Raw genomic sequence first — 11,691 nt, 5'->3', positions numbered from 1 at the left:
TGCCATTGCACTCCAGCCTGGGCAACAAGAGTGAAACTCCATCTCAAAAAAAAGTCTAGGGCTTCACCTGCTACCTTCTGGGTCTCTTCTGACAGACAGTGCTGTGCCTTAGATGTAGAATTACAAAGCAGTGGACAAGCAGGAATGCGATAAGGTGGGGAGACAGGGCTCTCTTGACAGCATGTCCATACAAACCCCTACCTGCTAGGCCAGAGGAAGGGGTAAAGTGGCCTCTGAAGGATGAGATTCAGAGCCGTTCATTTCTGGAGGTTAATGATAATCGTGACACAGGTAAGTATTCTGAATAGAATAACTCACTCTATCCTCCCAGAAACCCTGTAAGCATTATATTACTACACCAGGTTGAGGTCCCACCAGGTAAGAGAGGCCTGTGCCCTGCTTGCTGCAAACTTTTGGAAAAGTGTGTCCTGTATCACAGCTGCTGGACAGGTGTCCTTCAGGGTAGTCTTTCTCCCAAGGCATTGAACCCCGTCACAGACAGCCATGTGCCAAAAAAAGAAAAATGAACCACAGTGTATACCTAACCATCCAATACAAAAGTGAATTCAGAATTGACCACAGACTTAAAATCTAAAACGATGAGACTCTAGAAGAAAAGGAGAAAATACTTAAGGAAGGCAAAATTCCTACATAATACAAAGAAAGTATAACTATAAAAATAATAATAATTTGGACTTTATCAAAATGAATAACTACCTGCTCTTCAAAAGATACCGTTAAAAGTGGCCAGGGCAGGCCGGGCACGGTGGCTCACGCCTGTAATCCCAGCACTTTGGGAGGCTGAGGCGGGCGGATCACGAGGTCAAGAGATCGAGACCATCCTGGTCAACACGGTGAAACCCTGTCTCTACTAAAACTACGAAAAAAATTAGCTGGGCATGGTGGCGCATGCCTGTAATCCCAGCTACTCAGGAGGCTGAGGCAGGAGAATTGCCTGAACCCAGGGGGCAGAGGTTGCGGTGAGCCGAGATCGCGCCATTGCACTCCAGCCTGGGTAACAAGAGGGAAACTCCGTCTCAAAAAAAAAAAAAAAAAAAGAGTGGCCAGGGCCAGGTGTGGTGGCTCACACCTGTAATCCCAGCACTTTGGGAGGCTAAGGCGGGTGGGTCACCGGAAGTCGGGAGTTCAATATGTTGTCGGCTTTCAATAAATGCCTGGTCAGAATGGTGAAGCCCTGTCTCTACTAAAAATACAAAAATTAGCTGGGTATGCTGGCGTGCGCCTGTAATCCCAGCTACTGGGGAGGCTGAGGCAGAAGAATTGCTTGAACATGGAAGATTAATGAGCTGAGATCGCGCCATTGCACTCCGGCCTGACTGACAGAGTGACACTTCATTTCAAAAAAAAAAAAAAAAAGACGCTATATAAAGTCAGGCCACAAAATGGGAGAAAATGTCTGCAAATCACATATCTGACAAAAGATTTATATCCAGAATATACAAAGAGCTTTTAAGGCTGGGGATGGTAGCTCACACTTGTAATCCCAGCACTTTGGGAGGTCAAGGCAGGAGGATTGCTTGAGCCCAGGAGCTCAAGACCAGCATGGGCAACATAGGGAGACCCTATCTCTACATAATTTATTTTATTTATTTATTTATTTATTTATTTATTTATTTATTTTGAGATGGAGTTTCACTCTTGTTATCCAGGCTGGAGTGCAATGGCCCGATCTCAGCTCACCGCAACCTCCGCCTCCTGGGTTCAGGCAATTCTCCTGCCTCAGCCTCCTATTTTTTTATTTTTTTTGAGACGAAGTCTCACTCTGTTGCTCAGGCTGGAGTGCAGTGGTGTGATCTTGGCTCACTGCAACCCTCTTCTCCCAGGTTCAAGAGATTTTCCTGCCTCAGCCACCCCAGTAGCTGAGATTACAGGCACATGGCACCATGCCTGGCTAATTTTTATATTTTTAGTAGAAACAGGGTTTTGCCACTTGGCCAGGCTGGTTTTGAACTCCTGACCTCAAGTGATCTGCTGGCTTCAGTTTCTCAAAGTGGTGGGATTACAGGTGTGAGCCACTGTGCCTGGTCCATAAAATTCAAAAATTAGTGGAGCATGGTGGCACACACCTATGGTCCTAGCTACTCAAGAGGCTGAGGTGGGAAGGTCTCTCGGGGAGGTTTGAGGCTGCAGTGATCAGTGATGGTATCACTGCTCTCCAGCCTGGGCAAGAGTAAGACCCTATCTCAAATAAAATAAAATAAAGAGCTCTCAAATCCCCAAATAAGCAAATAACCTTAAAGAAAAAAAAAAAAAGGACAGGCTGGGTGTGTTAGCTCATGCCTGTAATCCCAGCACTTTGGGAGGCTGAGGCCAACGGATCACCTGGGGTTGGGAGTTCGAGACCAGCCTGACCAACACGGAGAAACCCTGTCTCTACTAAAAAAATTACAAAATTAGCCAGGCATGGTGGTGGGTGCCTGTAATCCCAGATATTTGGGGGACTGAGGCAGGAGAATCGCTTGAACCTGGGAGGCAGAGGTTACGGTGAGCAGAGATCATGCCATTGTACTCCAGCCTGGGCAACAAGAACAAAACTCCATCTCAAAACAAACAAAAAAAATGGGCAAAAGATTTAAACAGACACTTCATCAAAGCACACATGTAGACGGCTGGCAAGTAAATCTATGAAAAGGTACCCAACATAAGTCACTAGGAAATGCAAGTGAAAACCACAAAGAGATACCACTACACATCTGTAAGAATGACTACAGGGAAACCCTAACAATACCACATGCTGGCGTGGATGCAGAGCAACCGGAACTCTCACACATTGCTAGTGGGAATGGAAATGGTATGGCCACTTGGGAAAACACTTTGGAAGTATTTTTTTTTTTTTTTTTTTTGGTGGAGTTTTGTTCAGGCTAAAGTTTTAGCCCAGGCTAAAGTGTAATGGCGTGATCTCAGTTTACCGCAGCCTCTGCCTCCCAGGTTCAAGCAATTCTCTTGCCTCAGCCTCCCGAGTAGCTGGGATCACAGGCATGCACTACCACGCCCAGCTAATTTTGTATTTTTAGTAGAGACAGGGTTTCTCCATGTTGTTCACACTGGTCTCAAACTCCCAACCTCAGGTGATCTGCCCACCTTGGCCTCCCAAACTGCTGGGATTACAGGCGTGAGCCACCGTGCACAGCCTGGAGGAGGAATCTTATAAAGTCAAACATCCACATGCCATACAACATAACAATCTCACTCCAAGAGATTTACCCAAGGGAAATAAAAACCTATGTTCATGTAAAAGCCTGTACACAAAGATTTATAGCAGCTGTATTTGTAATGGTTCCAGTCTGGAAACAACCCAAAAGTTCCTCAACTGGAAAATGAATGTACAAACTGTGATCCGTCTACCCAATTAAAAAATAAAGAGAAACAAAGTACTGACACACATAACGACGTGAATAAATCTCAGATTCATTCTGCTAAATGAAAGCAGACTCCAGAGACTGTCTACTAGATAACTCCATTTAGATGACTTTTTTTTTTTTTTTTTAAATTTGAGACAAGGTCTCCCTCTGTTGTCCAGGCTGGAGTACAGTGGCATGATCACAGCTCACTGCGGCCTCAACCTCCTTGGCTCAGGTGATCCTCCCACCTCAGCCTCCCAAGCAGCTGGGGCCACAGGCACACAACACCATGCCCAGATGACTTTTTTATTATTTGTAGAGATGGAGTCTCTGTTACCCAGGCTGGTCTTGATCTCCTGGGCTCAAGAGATCCTCCCAAAGTGCTGGAATTACAGGTATGAGCCACTGTACCCAGACTTAGATAACATTTTAATTCTTTATTTATTTTTGAGACAGGGTCTCAATTTGTTGCCTAGGCTGGAGTACTCGGCCTTAGATAATATTTTGATTCTCTTATTTATTTATTTACTTTTGAGACAGGGTCTAGCTTTGTTGCCCAGGCTGGAGTGCAGCAGCACTGTCACAGCTCACTGCAGCCTCAGCATCCGGGCCTCAGGCGATCACCCAGCTCAGTCTCCCCAGTAGCCGAGACAACAGGTGCACACCACCATGCCCAGCTAATATGTATTTTTTTATTTTTAGTAGAGGTAGGGTCTCATATGTTGCCCAGGCTGGTCTCAAACTCCTGGGTTCAGATGATTCCCATACCTCACCCTCCCAAAGTGCTGGGACCATAGGCATGAACCACTGCACCTAGACAATATAGGGACAGGAAACCAATCAGCCATTGCCTGGGGTGGGGAATGGGGAAGGGGCTGACCATAAAGAGTTATGGGGGAATTTGGGGAGTGATAGAACTGCTCTATAGTTTCATCGTGGCTATAGTTACGGGACTGCATGCATTTGTCAAATCCCACAGATCTACACACTAAAAGCTGAATTATACCATATGGAAATTATACCTTAATTTAAAAATGGAAAACAAAACCGGGTGCAGTGGCTCACACCTGTAATCCCAGCACTTTGGGAGGCCAAGGTGGGCGGATCACAAAGTCAAGAGATTGAGACCAGCCTTGCCAACATGGTGAAACCCCGTCTCAACTAAAAAATACAAAAATTAGCTGGGCATGGTGTCGCACACCTGTAATCCCAGCTACTCAGGAGGCTGAGGCAGGAGAATCGCTTCAGGCAGGAGAATCACTTGAACCCGGGAGGCAGAGGTTGCAGTGAGCCAAGATCGCACTACTGCACTCTAGCCTAGCGACAGAACGAGACTCCATTCCTCCCCCCAAAAAAAGAAAAAAGAAAAGATGACAAAAGAAAAGGAGGGCCCTTAAGAAAACATATAGCCCTCAAATTTGACCTTTCTGATCCAGCTATGCAAAGTCAAATGTGAAATAAATGATGCTGTATTATGCTATCATATCATCTTGTAGGAAAAAACATGTCTAAAGTATACACACTTGACTGAGAATTATCTCAAGACAGCAAATATAATTTTTTTCTTTTTTTTGAGACAGAGTCTCGTTCTGTCACCCAGGCTGGAGTACAGTGGTGTGATCTTGGCTCACTGCAAGCTCCACCTCCCGGGTTGAAGCGATTCTCCTGCCTCAGCCTCCTGAGCAGCTGGGATTACAGATGTGTGCTGCCATGCCTGACTAATTTGATTTTTTAGTAGAGACAGGGGTTTCACCATGTTGGTCAGGCTGGTCTCGAACTCCTGACCTCGAGATCTGCCCATCTGAGCCTCCCAAAGTGCTGGGATTATAGGCGTGAGCCACAGCATCTGGTGCAAATATAAATTTTAACTAATTAATTTTTTGAGACGGAGTCTGGCTCTGTCACCCAGACTGGAGTACAATGGCATGATCTCAGCTCACTGCAACCTCCACCTCCTGGGTTCAAGCTATTCTCCTGCCTCAGCCTCCTGAGTAGCTGGGACTACAGCTGTCTGCCACCACGCCTGGCTAACTTCTGTATTTTTAGTAGAGATGGGGTTTCACCATATGGGCCAGGCTGGTCTCAAACTCTTGACCTTGTGATCTCCCTGCCTTGGCCTCCCAAAGTGCCAGGATTACAGGTGTGAGCCACGGCGTCCAGAGCAAATATAATTTTATTACACATAAAAATAACTTATTTTTATACTTTCTATTTTATTTATCAAGATAAATTGATTCCTCCTACAAAATGTTGGAAGCTGTTTTGGGTGGTACTTTTGCAGGGCACCGTTTATCTTTGGATAATGAGAACCTTAGTAATGAATCTCTTGAAGACTCTACCCTGACCAGGACCAAAGTTTTGCATCTCTGTTCCCCACAGACTCCAAGTACAACAGAAGAACATTTGTTCTTACATTTATAGCAAGGTTGACTAAAAAGCACAAAAATCCTTCTCAACAAACATACCAGGGATGGCACATTCCAAAAGAACTGTGTCACTCATCCAAATGTGGACAAATCTCCCTCTAGCCAAAGCCCTTGTCAAGGTCTTTTTAGAAGATGCCTCGGCAACCCTGTCTCCTTATTTGCAGTCACACCTAATGTTTTATGCAAAATTGTATTACCCTAATTGACTACCATCCTGTTCGTGAAAGTCGGTTTCAAGTGACTCTTGGCTGTTTCCCAACTCAAACTACTCTCAAGGGATAACAATTTGTTGTAACTAAGAATATTTGAAACGCTTTAAATCTCTAAAGATAGTTAAGGAAGTACCTCGAGTCTCTGGTGAGGATTACATTAAGGGATATAACAGTAGCCTGGATGGTGAAGCACTGAGATTTCTATCACAGAGCAACGGCAGACTCTGCCACAGGGGAAAATACTTTGAAGATTAAAGTCTGACATGGATATAAATGTTATTACCTCTGAAGCCCCAGTATGTCCAAGTTCTGGGGGCAAATGAGTCCTCAGCTTAATTGGCTGGGCTTCCAAAATGTGATCCTCAAAACAATATATCATGGGAGACACAGAAATTTGTTTTCAAGTGTTGCTTATGCACGCTGAGGCTTGAGAACCAGTGGTCTTTGGACTAGAGTGACACTCAGGCTACCCTGACCTTCTTTGCCTTTCCTCCCAAACATGCTGGAATTAACATGGAGTTTCAGTTTCCCTGATCAGTTTCCCAGTTTTCAGTTTCCACGGGCACTTACCTCCAGGAAGTTTTGCAGTATGAGCATGTTGGGCCTCATGTCGTCCATCACAAGAGCTTGCAACATGTCATCTAAGGCCTGGACCGTCTGACAAGTGAAGAGACAGGGAGGGTCCAGAACAGACTGCCACAGTGCCAGCTCGGCTCCCTGGGGGCACTCCCCCATCTCCTTGTCCCCTACCTCAGGAGGAAGGAGTTAGGGCCAGCCTGGCTCTGCCTCCCCCTGCATTCCCTCTCTCATGACCAGCCACACTCTGATATTCCTTGGTGCTGACCTTTCTTGGCCTCAATGAAGACTGGACCAGGCCCAGTGGTAAAATGTAGGCACTGGGCCATTCTCCCCAGGAAAGCCAGACCCCGTGGGACTCTCCACATTAGAGTCATTCTGTTGGGTTCAGGAAACGTCTATTTTTAAAACTACAAAGGCTGAGGTGGGAGGATAGCTTGAGCCCCAGAGGTCGAGGCTGTAGTGAGCTATGATTGCACCACTGTACTCTAGCCTAGGCAACAGAGTGAGATCCTGTCTCAAAATTTAAAAATTCAAAATACAATAAAAAATTGCAGGCCCCTGGGAAGATTTGGCAGTCTACTGGTCAGTTGCTCCCTAGTATCTGTGGGTTTTATTATTAGACTGTCTCCTCCCACAACTGAAGGTGCTGTGAGCCTTAGTGAGCAAGGACAGGGATAGGGCGGGAGCATGGGCCGGAGATCCCCAGAAAGACAGGCGAGGGTAAGACAGCTGGAGTGCCTCTTAGCAGCCTGAGGGCCATGGGCCAAGGGCTCTGCAGAGAGTTCAGAGCAGGAGAAGGGGAGGAGAGTTGAGAGACAGGAGGTGACTCCAAAGACAAACCCTCCCCGTGGAGCTCCCCATGAAGAGGTGCGGATTACCTGGAGGTAGAGACTCGTGTTGTCTCTTCGGCACGGACTGGGCACGATGAGCGGCAGAGAGAACATGCTGGAGACACCTACATTTACCAGGTCCAGTGTCTGGGACAAGTGGAATGGTGGTTTCACCTGGCTGTAGGGAGAGACGGGGAATGACAAGAAGCTTCAGGGGTCCCTGGGAGAGCCTGGCTTATGTTGCTGGGTTATGTTGCTGGGTTATGTTCTCTAGGAGAATGTGCTCTGCTGCTTTCTCTGAGGTACAGGAAACAGTGGGGACCTGAGCCCCCAAGCTCTTCCCAACGGCCTCTCCTCCGGGGTGGGGGGAGGGCCAGGCTGCTGGGGAAGCTTCCCTCACTGAATGTCCTAATACGCCCCCAAAAGTACAGTTGGAGAACACAGCCCCTCCAACCCAGGATGCAAGCAGATAAAGTGGCAGCCATCAGGGCTCTGCCACCCACAAGCCATAAGTTAAATCCCCAAATCTTGGCCTTCCTCCCAACCCAAAAGTTCTCAGCACCAGAGACCTAGGGGCTCAGAAGGGGTAAGAGCAGGAAAGGCACCTCAGCGCCACGATGCAGAGCATGGCTTGCTGACGCACGCTGCCCATCAAATTCTCAGTGGATTCTTCAAGAATTAGTATCTAGAAAGGCCAGGAAAAAAACAAAAACAAAAAAACCAAGAACCCCCCTCAGAGAGAGATGCCAGTCCTCAGGTCTGGGACTTGTCGTCCTTATCCCTGAAAGACCCACTCCCAGCAGAGTGTGGGTGTTTCTCACCTCGATTTTCTTGGCCAGGATGGTTTTGGGGTAGTAATCGTCCATATTGCCATCTGCCTGGGCATGCACAGCACAACTCAAGGTTTCCACAGCCCTCAGGAACTTCAGCTTGGTGAACTCGGACTAGGACACAATACACAGACTGCTGCCCATAAGCTGGGCCTCAGCCCTTAGCTCCACCCATAGGCAGCACCTGAGACCTGCATCCCACCCCTGCCCCTCACACCCAGCCCAGATTCTGATCAACTAGGCTGCAGGATGGATTGCTCACTCGATTTTCTCAGCACAATGTCCTTGTCCCCAGGACTGCTGCTCATCCATGTCTGGCCGCCCATGTAGGGCTCTGGGGGACAGTGGGGTAGGGATCTCTGATGAAGATCCTTCCTACAGGTAGGGAACTGCAAGATCTGAGCCCCAGACACCCAGTCCAGTGGTCTAGTTACCTAAGATCTACCTGGTCAGGAGGCAACAACGGGCTGAGTATCTGGTGGCTTCCAAGCCAGGGCTAGTACCCAAAACCCAAGAGGCATAAGCTCTCTTTTTTTTTTCTACTTTCCTCCTCAGTTCACAAAAAGGATCAGAGAAGTTTCTTACCATATGTTCTTCTTCTAGAAATTTCACTATGAACTCACAGGCTTCTCTTTCTGATTGGCGCAATCCTGAAAAGGGATGGAGTTGGGGAGTTCAGCTGATTCCACCAGATGGAACAGGAAGCAGAGCCATCCTCTCCCCTCCCTTCCTGTCCACCAAGAAGGCTCAGAAGCTACCAGGGTTCCCAGAACCAACTTCTCTAGGCCAATGAAGCCAAAGTGGAAAGGTCATCATGTGGGGACTTAGTTAAGATATTTTCTGAATCAGGCATGGCCGGGGATGGAAGAACCATTGGGAGGAGAGAGACCTTTAAGTCACTCCCAGTGACCACAGATCTCTAGGGCTGTCCTAGACTGCCTTTGAAAGTTTTGATTGTGAGTGGACTTGAAACCCCAAGTCAGCCCAGGAAGCTTCTGTGCCAACTGGACCGGCACAGCCTTCAGGCATGTCTCCCTGAGCCTGACGGTTGAGGCCAGGAATAGAGCCTGTTCACCCAAGTGGAGTCGGGAGGAGGTAAAGCAAGAGGAAGGATCTGGTGACACCACTGGGCTCCAAAGCAACATGGGCCACGGTCCTGAGTTCAAGTTGCTGCTTCCCTCTCATATTGCCCTACAAGCAAAGCCCCTTGCAATAGGACTTGGAGCCAAAGCACGGAGCTACACACAATGGCTGTGGCACCAAAGCACATGAGTTCAAAACTCAGCTCCTCTGTGATCTTTGGCAAATTAAATTTTGTCAACTTTACTTTACTTTCCCCATCTGTATGACAGGGAAGATAATAGTATCTGTTATTGTTTGAGGATTAAATGAACAATGAGTCTTTTTTTTTTTTTTTGTAGAAGGAGTCTCCCTCTGTCGCCAGGCTGGAGTGGAATGCAGTGGTGCAATCTCGGCTCACTGCAACCTCCACCACCTGGGTTCTAGTGATTCTCCTGCCTCGGCTCCCGAGTAGCTGGGACTACAGGTGCGCACCATCACGCCCAGCTAATTTTTGTATTTTTAATAGGACGGGATTTCCTCATGTTGGCCAGGATGGTCTCGATCTCTCGACCTTGTGATCTGCCTGCCTCGGCATCCCAAAGTGCTGGGATTACAGGCGTGAGCCACCATGCCCAAACAAAAATGAGTCTTAATACATGTAAGAGGTGATCTTGAGCACATTAAATTCCCCAAAGCTTCAGTTCTGATATCTTAAACTGGGGATCATCACAGTATCTATTACTGTTGTGGATTTAAATGAATTAACATGTGAAAAAAATGTTGGAATACTTCCTGGCATATAATAGGAAATCAATAAGTGCATTCTTCATCATACAATTATTGAGCACCTACTATGTAAAAGGACTCTCCTAGGCACATCAGTGAAAAAAAAGAGACAATAATCTTTGCTGTCACAGAGCTTCTTACACACCAGGGAGTTCCTTCACAGGAACTACCCTTCTTTTTTTTCTTCTTCTTTTTTTTTTATTATTATTATTATTTTTTTTTACCCTTAGAGCTCGAACACTGTGCTGGGAAAACTACCCTTCTTTGTTTTGTATTTGCCCATATAGGTTTGTATATGTACATACACAAAAGTCAAAGAAAATCTCATTGAATCTGAGTGGGCTTGAAGGACGTGAATGGCAAGCCATTTATATATCTGGTGAGAGAGCATTCTAAGCTAAGGCAACAGCAAATATGAAGGCCCAGAAGCAGGATCATGCCTAGCAAGCTCGAGGAACAGCAAGAAAGACAGGATGCCTGGAGCGGAGGAGCAGGGAAGAGTGGTGGGAGGTGAAGGCAGGGCAGTAATGGGCACGTCATGAGGGACTGGTTGTAAAGCTGATTGGCTTTGGGGATGGGAGCCCCGGGCAGGTTTTGAATAAAAGCGGCCTGACTTTGCTTAACAACAGCCCTCTGGGCCGGGCGCGGTGGCTCAAGCCTGTAATCCCAGCACTGTGGGAGGCCGAGGCGGGTGGATCACGAGGTCAAGAGATCGAGACCATCCTGGTCAACATGGTGAAACCCCGTCTCTACTAAAACTACAAAAAATTAGCTGGGCATGGTGGCGCGTGCCTGTAATCCCAGCTACTCAGGAGGCTGGGGCAGGAGAATTGCCTGAACCCAGGAGGCGGAGGTTGCGGTGAGCCGAGATCGCGCCATTGCACTCCAGCCTGGGTAACGAGCGAAACTCCGTCTCAAAAAAAAAAAAAAAAAAGCCCTCTGGCTGTTGAGTTGAGAATAGATCAGGAGCAGAGGTGGAGAATGGCATGGGGTGTAGGCAGAAGCAAGAGACCAGCTGGGAGGCTGTGACAATAAGCCAGAGGAGAGACGACGGTGGTTCATACCAAGGGAAGTGCTTAGAAGCGAATGGTCAGATTCTGGATCCATGTTGAAGGTAGAACCAACAGGAGTAGCTGATGGGCCAGATGTGAGTACCAGAGAGAGAAGTCAAGAATCTCAGCCTTGAGACGCTGGGAAGATTGAGTTGCCATTAATCGGTATGGGGAACAGAACATGCATGGGGTTGGGAGTAAAGAGGAGGTGTCGCTCAAAGTCTCAGACAATGTCTTGTTCCTGGCCCAGCTCCAGGCTTCTCAGGGAGGCAGGCCTGAGAAAGGACAGGCATGCAGAGTCTAGAGCTGTAACGGGGTAGCCAGAAGTGGGCAGATGTGCGCCCATTAAGTATACCTCAAGGGAGGGCGTGGGCAATCACCACCACTTCTGAGCACCCTGCAGCTAATTGAGAGACAGGACCAACTGCTCACCTGCTAAGTTGGACTTCCAAGAGACTTGTGATGTCGATGGATCAAAGTTTACTCTGCTTGGTTTTCGCTTGTTAGAACTCGGATTCATCTGTGCGCTTGGGGTGGCAGACTGCGGCTTGC

The sequence above is a fragment of the Cebus imitator genome, unplaced genomic scaffold, assembly GCF_001604975.1.
Source record: "Cebus imitator isolate Cc_AM_T3 unplaced genomic scaffold, Cebus_imitator-1.0 Scaffold257, whole genome shotgun sequence".
NCBI classification, from domain to species: domain Eukaryota; kingdom Metazoa; phylum Chordata; class Mammalia; order Primates; family Cebidae; genus Cebus; species Cebus imitator.
The sequence above is the reverse complement of the archived record's forward strand: the minus strand, read 5'-3'. Positions refer to the sequence as shown.